Below are 13,692 nucleotides of genomic sequence, written 5' to 3'. Positions count from 1 at the left end.
TCTATCTGGACAAAACTCCCAATCGACGGCACTTCCCGTTTCACTCTATCTTCTACAGGTAAAAGGAATCTGAAACCTATTTTAATCAGCTTCAGTTTTAGGCCACTTCAACTTACAGCTTGGGGAACAATGCAAAAAGAGGGTTTAGCAATCCCAGATCCTTACTTTCTCTAATAGCTCAAGAAAAAAAAAAAAAATGGAAAGAGACATTTGGGCATAAGCAGTGATCATCCATCCTGATTGAGAGTTTTGACAACCTCAGTGAAGACAATTTCTTCATTTTTCATTAAGAATTTTTTCTTTTCTTTTCTTTCTTTTTTTTGGTGTTCTTCCTGTGCTAATTGGTTTGTGGATATCTTTCTATAATTATATCTATCTATCTATATCTATCTATCTATCTCACCTTTTCTTATCTCATAATGAACTGTTTATTTACTTATTTATTTTTTATTTATTTATTTTTTAGTACTGTGGATGGTATAGTTGACACCTGCTATTTATTCTAATACTACATCTAGGTTTTTGGCTATTTGTTATTTCTGCTATTGGCAATTGATAACCCCACTCTTCCTGTTTTTGTGGTATTTAGTGTTGTAAAAGTCAAAATAGAGACAGGGTATTTATTTTAATGTATGTTGTTTTCTTCTTTATGGATATTGTTTGTTTCCACCTTTTCTGTGAATTGCTGGGAATCTACTGGCACACTACAGGTTCACATAGTAGAGACTGTGCTGCTGAGCTAAAACCAGCCAATACACAGTGCACTTTGCTCTACACATAAACTAACCATGCCCAAACATCATGGATACTTTAATACAAAGAATAGAAGAAACAAAAACTCCCAAACTAACAACCAAGATGCAAGTAAGAACAGGTGGACCCTTCAGGTCCACTGATATCCAACCCTATAGCATAAATAGAGAATTAACACAAATTCTGTGGACATTACAGCTATGAGGGGTCTCAATGTAGATCATGTTCATATCCCTTTCGAATATACAGAGTTGTTAAATGAAGAACAGAAATCACAGAAAGTGTACCCCATGTACCACTGTACACAACACAATTGCCCAAACTCTTTTGAAACCTATAGCAAAAGAGGAATCCTCCAACTCTGATATACTATACACTGTATCAAAATACACTAATCATAACCAAAGAACTAGCAGGGAAAGTATGCTATAAAATACATTTGGAAATATTTTGAAAAATTCACAGCAGCTTGATATCTCAGAACACATTTTTAAGAGAAGAATGTTCCCGAAAAACACCCAGACATATGAGTGGAAGATCAATCCATCCCAATAGATTCATAAAACTCAACACAGGTATACACGAAAGATGAAAAAATGAGATAACATCATACCTCCTAAATTTCATAAGTCATCAATGTCTAATTCCAAAGTTGGATGAAATATCAGATAAATAATATAATTGTAAAAGTGATCAATGAATTCCAAGAGATCACAAAAAAATAACTAAATGAATTAAGTAAGTCAGTACAGGATATGAATTTGAAATTCAACAAGGAGATAGAGTTAATGAAAAGGAATCAAAAATAAATCTTGGAAATGAAAGGTACATTCAGTTGAAAGTTTCTCTTAGAGAAGATACTTGGCTGAAGATGAAATCTCAGAGCTAGAAGACAAAGTAACCAGTTTTGAACATTCAGACAGTATCAGAGAAAAGAAACCAGAATATATAAATAACTCTGGGAAAATATTAAGAGACCAAATTCAAGAATTGTTGAGACCAAAGAGAGTTGTGAGATACAGACTGAGAGCATCAATAACTTCTTCAGGGAAATAATGGCAAAAATCCAAACCTTGAGGATGAGGTGAACATACAGATACAAGAGATATTCATATTCCATTGATGAGATAAAAAAAGAACCTCTCTATGACATACTATAATTAAAATGCCTATACAGAACAAGAATAGAATTTTAAAATACTGAAGAGAAAAATGGCAGGTTACATTTAGGGGTGAACCAATCAGAATTAATTCTTATTTCTTAGCACAAACTGAAAAATCCAGGAAGTCTTGGAATGATGTGTTCCAAACCCTGAGAGAAAATAGCTGTTAACCAAGATGGCTATACAAAGTTATCCTTCAAAGTCAAAGAAGAAATGAAAACCCGCCAAGGTAGGCAGAAACTGAAAGAATTTGTGACTACTAAGCCAGCACTACAGAAAATACATAATGAAATACTACACACAGAAGAAGTTAAAAAATATTCACAGATGGATAACTCTCATTTGTAAAGTGGCTAAGCACATGAGAAATAGAACCAAATTAAATATTAGAAATCAATAAAAATTATAGAAATTAATAAACATCTTTCTATAATAACATTGAATATAAATGGTTTCAACTTTTCCATTAAAAAGATTGACTAGAAGAATGAATTAAAAAGCAAGACCCAATTAAATGTTGTTTGGGAGAGACTTACCTTTCAGGTCCAGACAGCTACAGGCAGAAAGTGGAAGATGGGAACTTGATATAACATGCAAATGGAGCCCCCAAACAAGCAGGTGTAGCTACTCTCATATCCAACAAAGCAGTTTTCAAACCAAAATTAATCAGAAGAGATGAAGAAGGTCATTTCATATTGATAAAAGGAATAATCCAGTGGGAAGATACAGTGATAGTAAATATTTGTGTCTCAAATGTTGGTGTTTGTAGTTATATACAACAGATACACTTGACTTAAAGACTCACATAGACCACTGGACAATAACACTGAGTGATTTCAACATATCTCTCACAGATAGGTCATCCACACACAAATTCAGTAAAGACTCTTCAAACAAAAAAATTAAAGCATAAATCAAATGGACTTAACAGATATCTATAGAATATTTCATCCAAAAACAGTTTTTCTATCTTTCTCAGTTGCTCTTGGAACTTTCTCCAAAATATACCATATTTTAGGCCACAAAGCAAGTCTTAGGAAATACAAAAAATTGATAAAATTTCTTGTATCTTATCTGATTATAATAAAATGAAACAAGAAAACAACACCAAAATGGACACACACACACACACACACACACACCATGGAGATTGAACAATATACTTTTTGAACAGCAAATGGGTGAGAAAAGATTGGGGAAATTTGAAAATTCTTAGAATCAAATTAGAATAGTGATACAACATTGAAGAACCACTGGGACACTATGAAGATAGTTCTAAGAGGAAGGTTTATAGCTATCGTACCTACATAAGAAAATCAGAAAGATCCCAAATAAATAATTTACAGATGAATCTCAAGGACCTTGAAAAAGAAGAACAAATCAATTCCAAACCAGTTAAAGAAAGAAAATAATTAAGAACAGAAACAAAATCAATGAAATAGAGAATAAAATATAGTATAATAGATCAATGAAATGAAGAGTTGGTTCTTTGAAAAGATAATCAAGATTGATAAACTGTTAGCCAAATTAACCAAAAGAAAAAGAGAGAAGGCACAAACTAATAAAATGAGAGATGAAAAGGAGAAATCACTACAGACATTATAGAAATCCAGAGAATACTTAGGTACTGAAAACTTATGCTACAATAAATTAGAAAATGTAGAATGAATGGGTACATTTATAGACACATATGAACTGCCAAAATTGAATCAAGAGGACATAGAACACCTAACTAAGTAGTAATGAGATAGAAATAGCAACAAAATGTCTTCTGACAAATAAAAGTCCAAATGGATTCTCAGCTGAATTCTACCAGATCTAAGAAGAACTATCAATGCATCTCAAATTATTCCATAAAATAGAAAGAGGACAACAAAATTCATTTTGTGCAGCCAGTATTCAGCAACATACTAAAATCAGATAAGGACAAATCAAGAAAAGAAAACTATAGACCAATATCCCTGATGAACTTAAATGTAAAAATACTTCATAAAATATTAGCAAATTGTATTCAACAACATACTAATGAGATTGTACATTATAACCAAGTTTATTTTATCTCAGTGTTGCAAGGATGTTTTAACATAGAGATTCATAAATTCAATTTACCACATAAATAGAATGAAGGGTAAAAAAATCACATAGTTCTCTCAATAGATGCAGAGAAAGCTTTTGACAAAGTTCAGCACCCATTCATTATAAAAACATTGAAGAGACTAGTGATAGAACAAATTTACTTCAATATTATGAAGGTTATATATGAAAATCTCAAAACCAACATAATTAATATTGCTAAAATGGTCATATTACACAAAGAAGTATACACATTCAATGTAATCCCCATCAAAATACCAATGATATTCTTCATAAAACTAGAAAAAACAGTTCTGAAATTCACTGGGAAGAACAAAAGACCCAGAATTGCCAAGGCAATTCTAACCCCCAAAAAATCAATGCTGGAGGCTTCAAAATACCTGATTTCAAATTATATTTCAGAGCTATTGTTAACAAAACTGCATTGTATTGGCATAAAAATAGATACATAGACCAATGGTATAGAATAGAATATGCAAAACAGATGAATGGATAAAGAAAAAATGGTATATATACACAATGGAATATTACTGTGCAATAAAGAAGAATGATGTTATGACATTTTACAGTAAATGGAAGGATCTGGTGACTATCATGCTTAGTGAAATAAGCCATTTTCTAAAAACCAAAGGTTGAATAGTCTCTCTGATATGTGAATGCTAACACTCAGCAAGGTAGGGAGGAATAGAAGTTCAGTGGATTAGACAAAAGGGAATGAAGGGAAGGGAAGGGGATGAGAGTAGAAAAGACAGTGGAATGAATCTGACTTAACTTTCCTGTGTACATTCATGATCACACCACAGTGAATCTCAACATCTACATCCACAAGACTGGGATCCTAATTAGAATAAGATATACTCCAAGTTTGTATAAATATGTCAAGATAGACTCTACTGTCATGTTTAACTAAAAAGAACAAATTGAAAAAAAGAAAAAAAAAACCCAAAGCCAAACCCACAGAGATGCAGTCTCTGTAGTTGACAGAGTTGCTAAAAACATACGCGGGAGAATAGACAGACTTTTAAACCAATGATGCTGGGAAAATGGGTTGTCCATACGTAGAAGAGTAAAACTCTATCATGATCTTTTACCACGCACAAAAGTCGGCTTGAAATGGATGAAAGACGAAGGAATTAGACTAGCAACTATGTAACTCCTAGAAGAAAATGTAGTCAACACTTCAAGATATAGGCACCCACTTCAAGATATAGGCACCGACGACCGCCTCTTCAATAGAAGTCCTACTGAGAATTGATAAATGGGATGTCATCACATTAAAAAACTTCTACACAGCCAAGGAAACAATGAAGAATGTAAACAGAGAACTTTCAGAATGGGAGGAAATCTTTGATATCTACTCTCTGACAGAGGATTGACATCCGGAATATATAAAGAACTCAAAAAACCAAAAAAAAAAAAAAAAGGGGGGGGGCAAATAAACTAAACACTTCTCAAGAGAAGAAATACAAGTGACCAAGAAATACATAAAAAAATGTTTGGCATCTTTAGCAATTAGGTGAAAGAAATCAAAACTACATTGAGGCTGTCAAGAATATAAATGATAATAAGTGCCAAAGAAGGTGTGAGGAAAAAAGAACACTTTTACACTTTTGGTGGGACTGTATATTAGTACGATCACTACGGTGCTTCCTCAAAAGACTAGGCATGGAATCACTATAGGACCCACCTACACTGCTCCTTGGTATTCATCCTAAAGAACTAATGTCTGCATATTGTAGCGATAGATGCACACCCATGTTTATAGAAGCTTCATTCACATGAGCCAAACTATGGAACCAGCCTAGGTGTCTATTAGCAGATGAATGAATAAAGAAAATGTGATAGATATATGCAACGGACTTTTATCCAGTCACAAAGAAGAATGAAATTGTGTCATTTGCAGGAAAATGGGTGGAACTGGAAAACATTATGTTAAGCAAAATAAGCCAAACTCAGAAAGTCAAGGTTATATGTTTTCTCTCCTACGTGGAAGCTAGTGAAGAACAAGAGAGAGAAAGATGTCTGGCAGGGGGGGTCTCATGAAAATTAAAGGCAGGTCAGTAGAGTAGAGGAACAGAACCAGGGAGAGGGAGAAGGGAAGGGAAGGGAAGGGGGAAGTAACGGGAAATGATACTGGCTAGATGATATCATTAGTCATGTGCATGTGCAAATGTGTGACAGTGAATTCCACCAAAATGTATAATTAGAATGCACCATTAAAAATGTGGAACAACTAGATATGGATAAAAGACAATATTAAAACCAGATCTTATAAACATCTCATTTTCCAATGCCTTATTTCATGAAAAAAGTATTTTTTCCATTTGGGTTTGACATCAACACACAGTAAAGGAATCTCCTGGAGGACTTGCAAGTCTGTGCATTGGTGTGAATTTCTACCACTCTCAATTTGCAGAAGCTCCGCACCTCTCTGAGCTTAGTCAATAAGAGCATCATGAGATGGATGCTCCTCAGGACCCATCTGACTCAATGGACCAGGACGTTCTTTTCAGAAACATCATCTATATTGACAAGCAAGCCACAGATTAAGTGAAATCACTCACTAATTTGTATCTTCTTTTGAATAAGTGCAAGTCTTTGCTCACTCATGTAAACTGTGTTCCAGAAATTGTGGGTTAGACCACAGTGATGGCTATTAGCTTTTAAACTGGTGTCTGAAGAATTTTGGAGAGTTTTGTACTTTCTGGACAGTTTTAAACATTATTTATTATCTCTCACTAGCCAGATCAATGAACTTTCTTTTCTCTTTGGATTGGTTTTCTGGCATCTCTCAACACCCAGAAACACATAAAATGTGTTAGTTGAGAAATTTAGCAGGCATGTTTCAAAGTTGGGTGGAAACAATTTAGAATATGATACCTTTGTTTATGTGGGGAAATAAATGGAACTTGGAAAAGCTTAAGTTAAATTAGACTTAAGGTTTTGAATGACATTCTTGTGCTACAAACTGAGTTCTTTCCTACTTAGTTTTTTTTTTTTTGCCAAAGATTAAAATTTTGAGCATGTAAATTTTGAATACAAATCTTGTCTCTTATTTTGCCCCAGTTCAAATTGCTGTCATGATAGACCAGAAGAGGTAGAATTGACAAGAATAGCAAGTTGCTTTTGTTTTAACATTTCAGAAAAAACATCAGTGATTCCTGACAACCACGTCCTAGAAGGACTACCCACAGCCATGCAGTGTCAGAGATACCAGCAGGATGACCCCGGATGGCTTGCTGTCTCTGGAATACAGATGTGTTGGATTTCTGTGGTCTTAGGTGGGATCCTGTAGAATCTCAGCAGCAATGTTAGGAGCACTCATGACTGCCATCTACTTTTGTCATTTTGATGAAAATGACATCTTTTAGTTGCATAGAATTTGGAATTACAAATTTTAAGATGAGGATGGTGATAAGATTGAAACTCACTTGTGATAGTCTCTTAAGGACTTCAGGACCAGATCAGACCCTGGTGGGTAGGGAAGTGGTTAGTCATTGAGCAAATGTCCCAGTCCTCCATCTTCTTGGGAAGACAAAGGCTCAGAGAATGGGTGCTAGGGAGGATTGAGGGAGGGTTCAAGCCCCGAGTAGCTCGTGGGAAATGTGGAAGAACTGAGCGCTGACCATGTCCTTGAAGAAGAAGGGGAAGAGACTCTAGGGAGGGAGAAGCCAGCTGTCCCCTGGAACACAGTTGCCAGTCAGTTGCTGAGTCAGCACGTGTAGTGGCTTCCTCACAAAGTGTGGGGAAAGAACCAAAGCACTTAGCCCAGGTACAGGTGGGGTAGCCCTGGGACCACTTTGGAGAGGCAGGATCACCAGGAAAGTGGGACCAGGGCCACAAGGTGTGGGTAACATATATAGGTGTATAAGGAAGAGAACAAAGTGTCCACCCATATGGTCACCACTGAAAGAGTGTGCTGCAAACTTCTTGGTGTATATCCATATCTGTGTGGTCATGTATATAAAATGTTTCCACTTAACTTTATATTATAAACATTTTTGAACATAGAAAAGTTGAAAGAATTGTTTAGTGAACAGGCATCATCACCATCTAGATTCTGTGATGATTATCTTACTATTTTTGCTTTAGCACTTATCTATCCACATATTCATTCCTGCATTAGTTAGCTTTTTGTTGCTGTGACAAAATAACCTGAGAAAATCAACTTAAAGGGGGAAAGATTTATTTTGGCTCTGGTTTCAGAGGTTTTGCTCCCTGCTGGACTGGCTCTGTTCTTTCCGGGCCTGAGGCGAGGCAGTACATCATGGTGTGGGGAAGTAAAGCTGCTCACCTGGAGGTGCCAGGAGGCAAAGAGAGAGAGAGAGGGAGGGGCTGGGACAGTGTCCACCACCTCCCAACGGTCCATTCAGCTGTGACTCCATCAGTGGACTGATCCATTCATAAGGTCAGAGCTCGCGTGATCCTGTCCCTTCTCAAAGTCCTGATTCGCTGTGTTGGGGAAAACCCTTTAACATACGAACCTTTGGGAGACCCTCTGGTCTCAAAAAAAATGATTCCTCTGGTTACTTAGCAAAATACCTTATTTTCTGATGCATTTCCAAGTTGTAGGCAATAAACTTGATACCAGACTCTCAGCTTTCCACACACACACACACACACACACACACACACACACACACACGTACACACACAGGCCTGTGATTGTCCATGTGACGATGAATTTTAAACCTTTCTCCTCCCACTGAAGCTTTTAATAAACCCGGCTCTCAGTGGCCCTGGAGCAATGCATTACTGTCCTCAATCACTAATTACTTCGATAACCAGGAGAAAACTCCACATCCGCAGCTGCTCGTGTGTCTGTCTCTAGGAGGCTGTTCCTGGGGTAGTTTGCCCTGAGTAGGTGTGCACGAAGTATCTTGAATGAGTGAATTTACCAGGCACAGGTGTGGGCATCCACTCTCTCCAATCTTGTCCACCAACTGCATAAAAACTGGAGGAAAGGCTTTCGAGGTTTTAAATTGTTTGACAAGAATGGACGTCAAGAAGCGCCCATAGGACTGTTCTGAAGACTTGCCATGTTTGCCAGACTCTTCTCTAGAACGCTGCTGGGATGGTACTGCTTTCCATCTCTTCGCAGGGTGGGGCTTAATAAGTTTATATATAGCCTTTGTTAATTGAATTAGTTTTATTATTCAGGACCCCATAGAAACTAAACTGGAAACAAAAGAGCAGAGCAGTCCGCACTGAGTGGATGCGGATGTCTGATTGGATTAGAGAAGGGATTTTCGCAAGCGATTTCCAAGTCCCTATTGAAAACAAGCTTCCAAAAACCGGGCCCTTGGCGGGCCACCTCTCGCACCGCAGACGCTTGGTGCTTGCCTGAGGAGGGGACCCGGCCTCGCATGCCTGGGGCAGATCCCGTCTCCAGCTTCAGCCCTGGTAGAGAGCTTGGCACCGAGAGGGTCCCTAAGCAGAGAGTCATGGCCTGGGTGCAGATGGCGACAGGAACAGGAGTTCCACAGGGTTTGGAGGAACGTTCTCACGTAAAGCCTGTACCTGTGAATAAATTTTAATCTCTGAAGATCAGGCGACTTCTTCAATGTAAGATCCAGTCTCCACCACCCATCAGTGGGAGAACGGAGAACTGAACGCCAAAGACAATTCAAGATGCACGCATCACTAGTTAGATGTTATCTCTTCCTTGGACCAAACTTCCCAGTTTTAAAACTCTCCCTCCCAGAGCTCTTAACCACACAGCTCTGCTGCTCACTGAGGCTCCCCCTTTTGGATTTCCCCTGCTGAACTGTGGTCGAGGTGCTAATTAGCAGGGAAAGTGCCAAATGGCAGGCGGCCAGGAGGGAAAGCCAGAGGAGAGAGCGGCACAGACCGCAGATTGACAACCTGGGTGCTGGCGATGGAGACCTGCCTCCGACGGGTTGTGCTCCCAAGTCCCTCTGCCACCTGGGAGTGACGCCCTGTGGGCAGCGGGTATCTCCTCACCTGCTAAGCAGGCCTCCATTTCCCCATCCCCTGGCTAGGAAGCTGCCCTTTACTGAGCACCTACTTCTGTGTCAGACTCTCCGCAGCTGTTCGCTGAATTCTGACTGTGACTCCGCACGGTAGGCCTGGCTAGCTCCGTTTGTGAACCGGTAAACCGAGGCTAGAGACACTTGCCAAATGTCATAAACCAAGTATAATTTAAGGAGCCAAGCCTTTGTTCCTTCCACAGAGCCATGTTGGGGAAGTGTCTGGCATTTTGTGGGCACTTGATAAATGTCTGTTATTGCTGGAGAGGACGGTAAAAAACAAATGATCTCCTTGTTATAAATTTAACAAAATATATTTAAAGCTGCTGGGAGCCTCTTTGTCCTGATTTTCTACATCTGATCTACCTGTCCTATTTCAACCGGCTCACGTGAACGTTTGTTACATAACGGGCACGTGGTTTTACTGTATATAACTTAGGTTACGTAAATCTAAGGCTGCTGACTGCCAGCAAGCTTGGGAATGTAATGAGCTGAAAGATCCTCTCGGAGCCTGGGGCAGGATGGCTTTGGCTTCACCGTTTGCTGAGTTCAGCTTTTAAGAGGATAAATGTGCTGCATCCCTTCCATAATCCAGCTGAAGCCTGGATTCCAAACAACTCTGGAGGAGATTTAAGTCTGTAGGACTGTGAGGAACCTAAATAAAATAAGGCTTAAGTAGAAAGTCTCCGCAAACCCTGTGCCACATTCCATTGGGATGACATCATCGCAGGTCGAACGGGACAGCCTCTCCCTTTGTGTCCGGAGTCCCTCCCTCGTGAGAGGGACATTAGCGCAGAGTCCCAGTGTGCAGGAGGTGGGCTCGCATGAGCCGCCATCAGAGTGGGGTTCTGCACTGACGATGCAGCCACACTCCACATCTGGATCTCTCTGTGGCTAGATGGCCTACATGACCAGGTCCCATAAAATTGCCATTGAGCCGGAAAGGTCCTGTTTCCTAGTGACGGGCAGCTATCCCAACACTGATGCAGCACACTCCTCATGTGCTCGGGCGAACAGGCCCTGCCAGTCATGTAAAATATAACTCACAAGCTGCACAGTGTGAAACGTGGGGCAAGGGTGACCCATGACCCTGCTGCCGGTGTAGGTCATTACTGCAGCGGCTCTCACGGCGATTTCGAGGACTCGTTGAGAAAGTTCACTGTGAGCAGTAGGCTTTGTCCTGCCAGCTGCAGCCTCCGACGTCTCACGGACCCCTGTGTCCCAACAGCCCTGCTGAGTGATGGACCTCTGCCCTCCAGAGCAGCCTATGGTGTTCACGGGGCTGCTACCTCCTCAACTTGTGGGTCCGTCCCCGACAGCACAACTGGAAACTCCCCAGGAGGTGAAAATCTCTCCTTCCTTTTTTGGCCAGTCTTCGCAGAAAAGAGAGGTATTATCTGAGGAGCTGCCGGGACACACAGCTGACCGGGTAGCAGATACAGAATCTGTCTTCCCTCAGTCTGGGGGCTCCCTGGGCCGGTCGGTGTGGTGGTTTCTCCTGAGGCTGCCGTCCTTGGCTGGCAGATGGCTCCGTCCCCACATGGCCTTTTCTCCATGGACAAATGTCTGTGTCCAGCTCTTCTTCTGAGGACCCCAGTCCTGCGGGAACTTTATAATCTCTTTAGAGGCCCTTCAACTGCAGTCACAGGTGGGGCTGGGGCTAGACTTCAACATATGATGCTGGGAGACACCCTCAGTTCCTGACCGGAAGCCGGGGTGCTTCCACACCCACGCTAGCTTATTTGGAGGAAGTCTATGCGGTATTTAGTCTTCTTCGAGGCTCTGGTACCCAGCCTATGGTTCCTTGCTATGGCGCACCTAGAAAATCACTTCCTAAGGAGTAACTTTAAAAATTAACCACTGACTGTATCCCAAGCCTCCAGTATTTAAATATTCTTTACAGCAATGCTGATGTGTTGGCCCGTATCCCCATTTCAAAGATGATAAATTGGGATTTGAACCTGAAGTCTTGATCTACTTACCTTTCCATGTTTTATTTCTGGTCATAAATCATGACTCTCACAAATCATAAATCTGATTTTTCTGCCCTTCAGTGACCGGTATGACTTCTCTAAGGATGTTCACAATATTTTCTCAGATTAGCAAGAGTCTGAGTTGGATCTAGTCCTAGAAAGAGAAGAGTGACCCTGGAGAGCAAAGCCCCTGGGACTCTGATGCTCTATTTTGCCTTCAATATGTCAGACAGCTCCTTGCTTTGGAACATGCAGCTGTGGCCAGAATGTATGCCACAGTTGGACTCCTGGAAATGTTGTGTAGGAATCAGCTTATAGTTACTAGGAAAAGTGTATTGAATGCAAACAGAACTTATTCTTCAACCAAAAAACCCAAATCCCTTTTGTTAAATTTTATTTGATGAATTAACAATTCACCCTGTTTAACTTTGTGTGAATTTGATTTTCCTGTGTTGGTCTCTGTGGTCAGCTCATGGTGAATTTTTATGTGCATAATAATTCATCTCCTCCCAATCCCTGCTTCTTCATTTCCAGATCCCCACACCCTTGGCCCTGATCTTGGGCAAGTCACTCATTTTTTGTTACCCTGCATAGGTCTCTGAGCTGGGTGATGATCCAACAAGATCATGAACATAAAGCATTTTGAAACCCACGAGGTGCTGTGTGGTTGCTATTATCAGACCATCCTGCTGGGCACAGTTGGTCATTTTCCCCAGGGGGTCATACCTCATTTCTATTTATGGGCCTTGTTACTGTAGCTTCTGACCACATCTTTATGATTCAATATCTAGATCAAAATAAACTCCCAGAAATGACTCTTTCCAAATTATTCTTTATTTCCATCCAGGTTAGCATAGGGTGGGGATTTAGAGGCTTCTAAATAAATTGTTGCTGATACAGGGACTTTCAGGCAACATCAGTCACGGAAAGACAGATTGCAAAATCTCCCTCTCTCAATGACCAAGTGAGGGAACCAAAGTTGTAAAAGCCAAGAAAGATTTGTCAGCAGGAAAGTAGTCACAGAGCCGGGGTAGACTGTGGCACCACACCCTTCGACAGGAGGGTCCAAGGAAGGAATGGAACGTTCTTGGCACAGCATGCTATGGCTTTAACCTATGCCCTCCTTCCAATTCCCAGAACACAGTGAGGAAGAAGGTGAATTTAGAAAACATGTGGTTTTCCATCAATACCTCTAGTTTAGAGAGGAAAAGCATTTAGGGACCTGGAATCAGATGCATCCTGCCCCGTGGCTAATGCTAGGAGGTGTCTCTGCCAGGGGCACTGAACTGGGGGTAGATGAGTTTCTTGGGGAAATTTTGTGACATTCAACTGTGGTCCCTTAAAGCTCTGCACTTACACGTTATGGGAATCCAAAGTGAAAAAATAACACAAACCTGGGTTCTGTCCCTTGAAGGCTTTTGGGGTGCACATATGTTCTGGGTAGAAACACCCCCTCCCACCCACCCAGTGCTCAAAATAGGCTCTTTGGGATGTGCGAAGCCTGGTCTTGTGGTTTGGTAGGTGAGCTTTCGCATGGCTTCCTCCCAAGTGCTGCAGCCGTGCTCCGCCCTCGTCTGAGGTCTAGTCTACTTTCTCCAGACTGCGAACTGTGAACAGAGGTTCACGTTTGCAACTATGTATTCGTGGATTTAAAACAAAAGTGGTTTCTGTCTGCTCTCGCTTAGAATCCTCCGTTACTCATTAACTTCAGTTAATGCG

The sequence above is a fragment of the Sciurus carolinensis genome, chromosome 13 (assembly GCF_902686445.1).
Source record: "Sciurus carolinensis chromosome 13, mSciCar1.2, whole genome shotgun sequence".
Classification (NCBI taxonomy): Eukaryota; Metazoa; Chordata; class Mammalia; order Rodentia; family Sciuridae; genus Sciurus; species Sciurus carolinensis.
Note: the sequence above shows the minus strand (reverse complement) of the source record.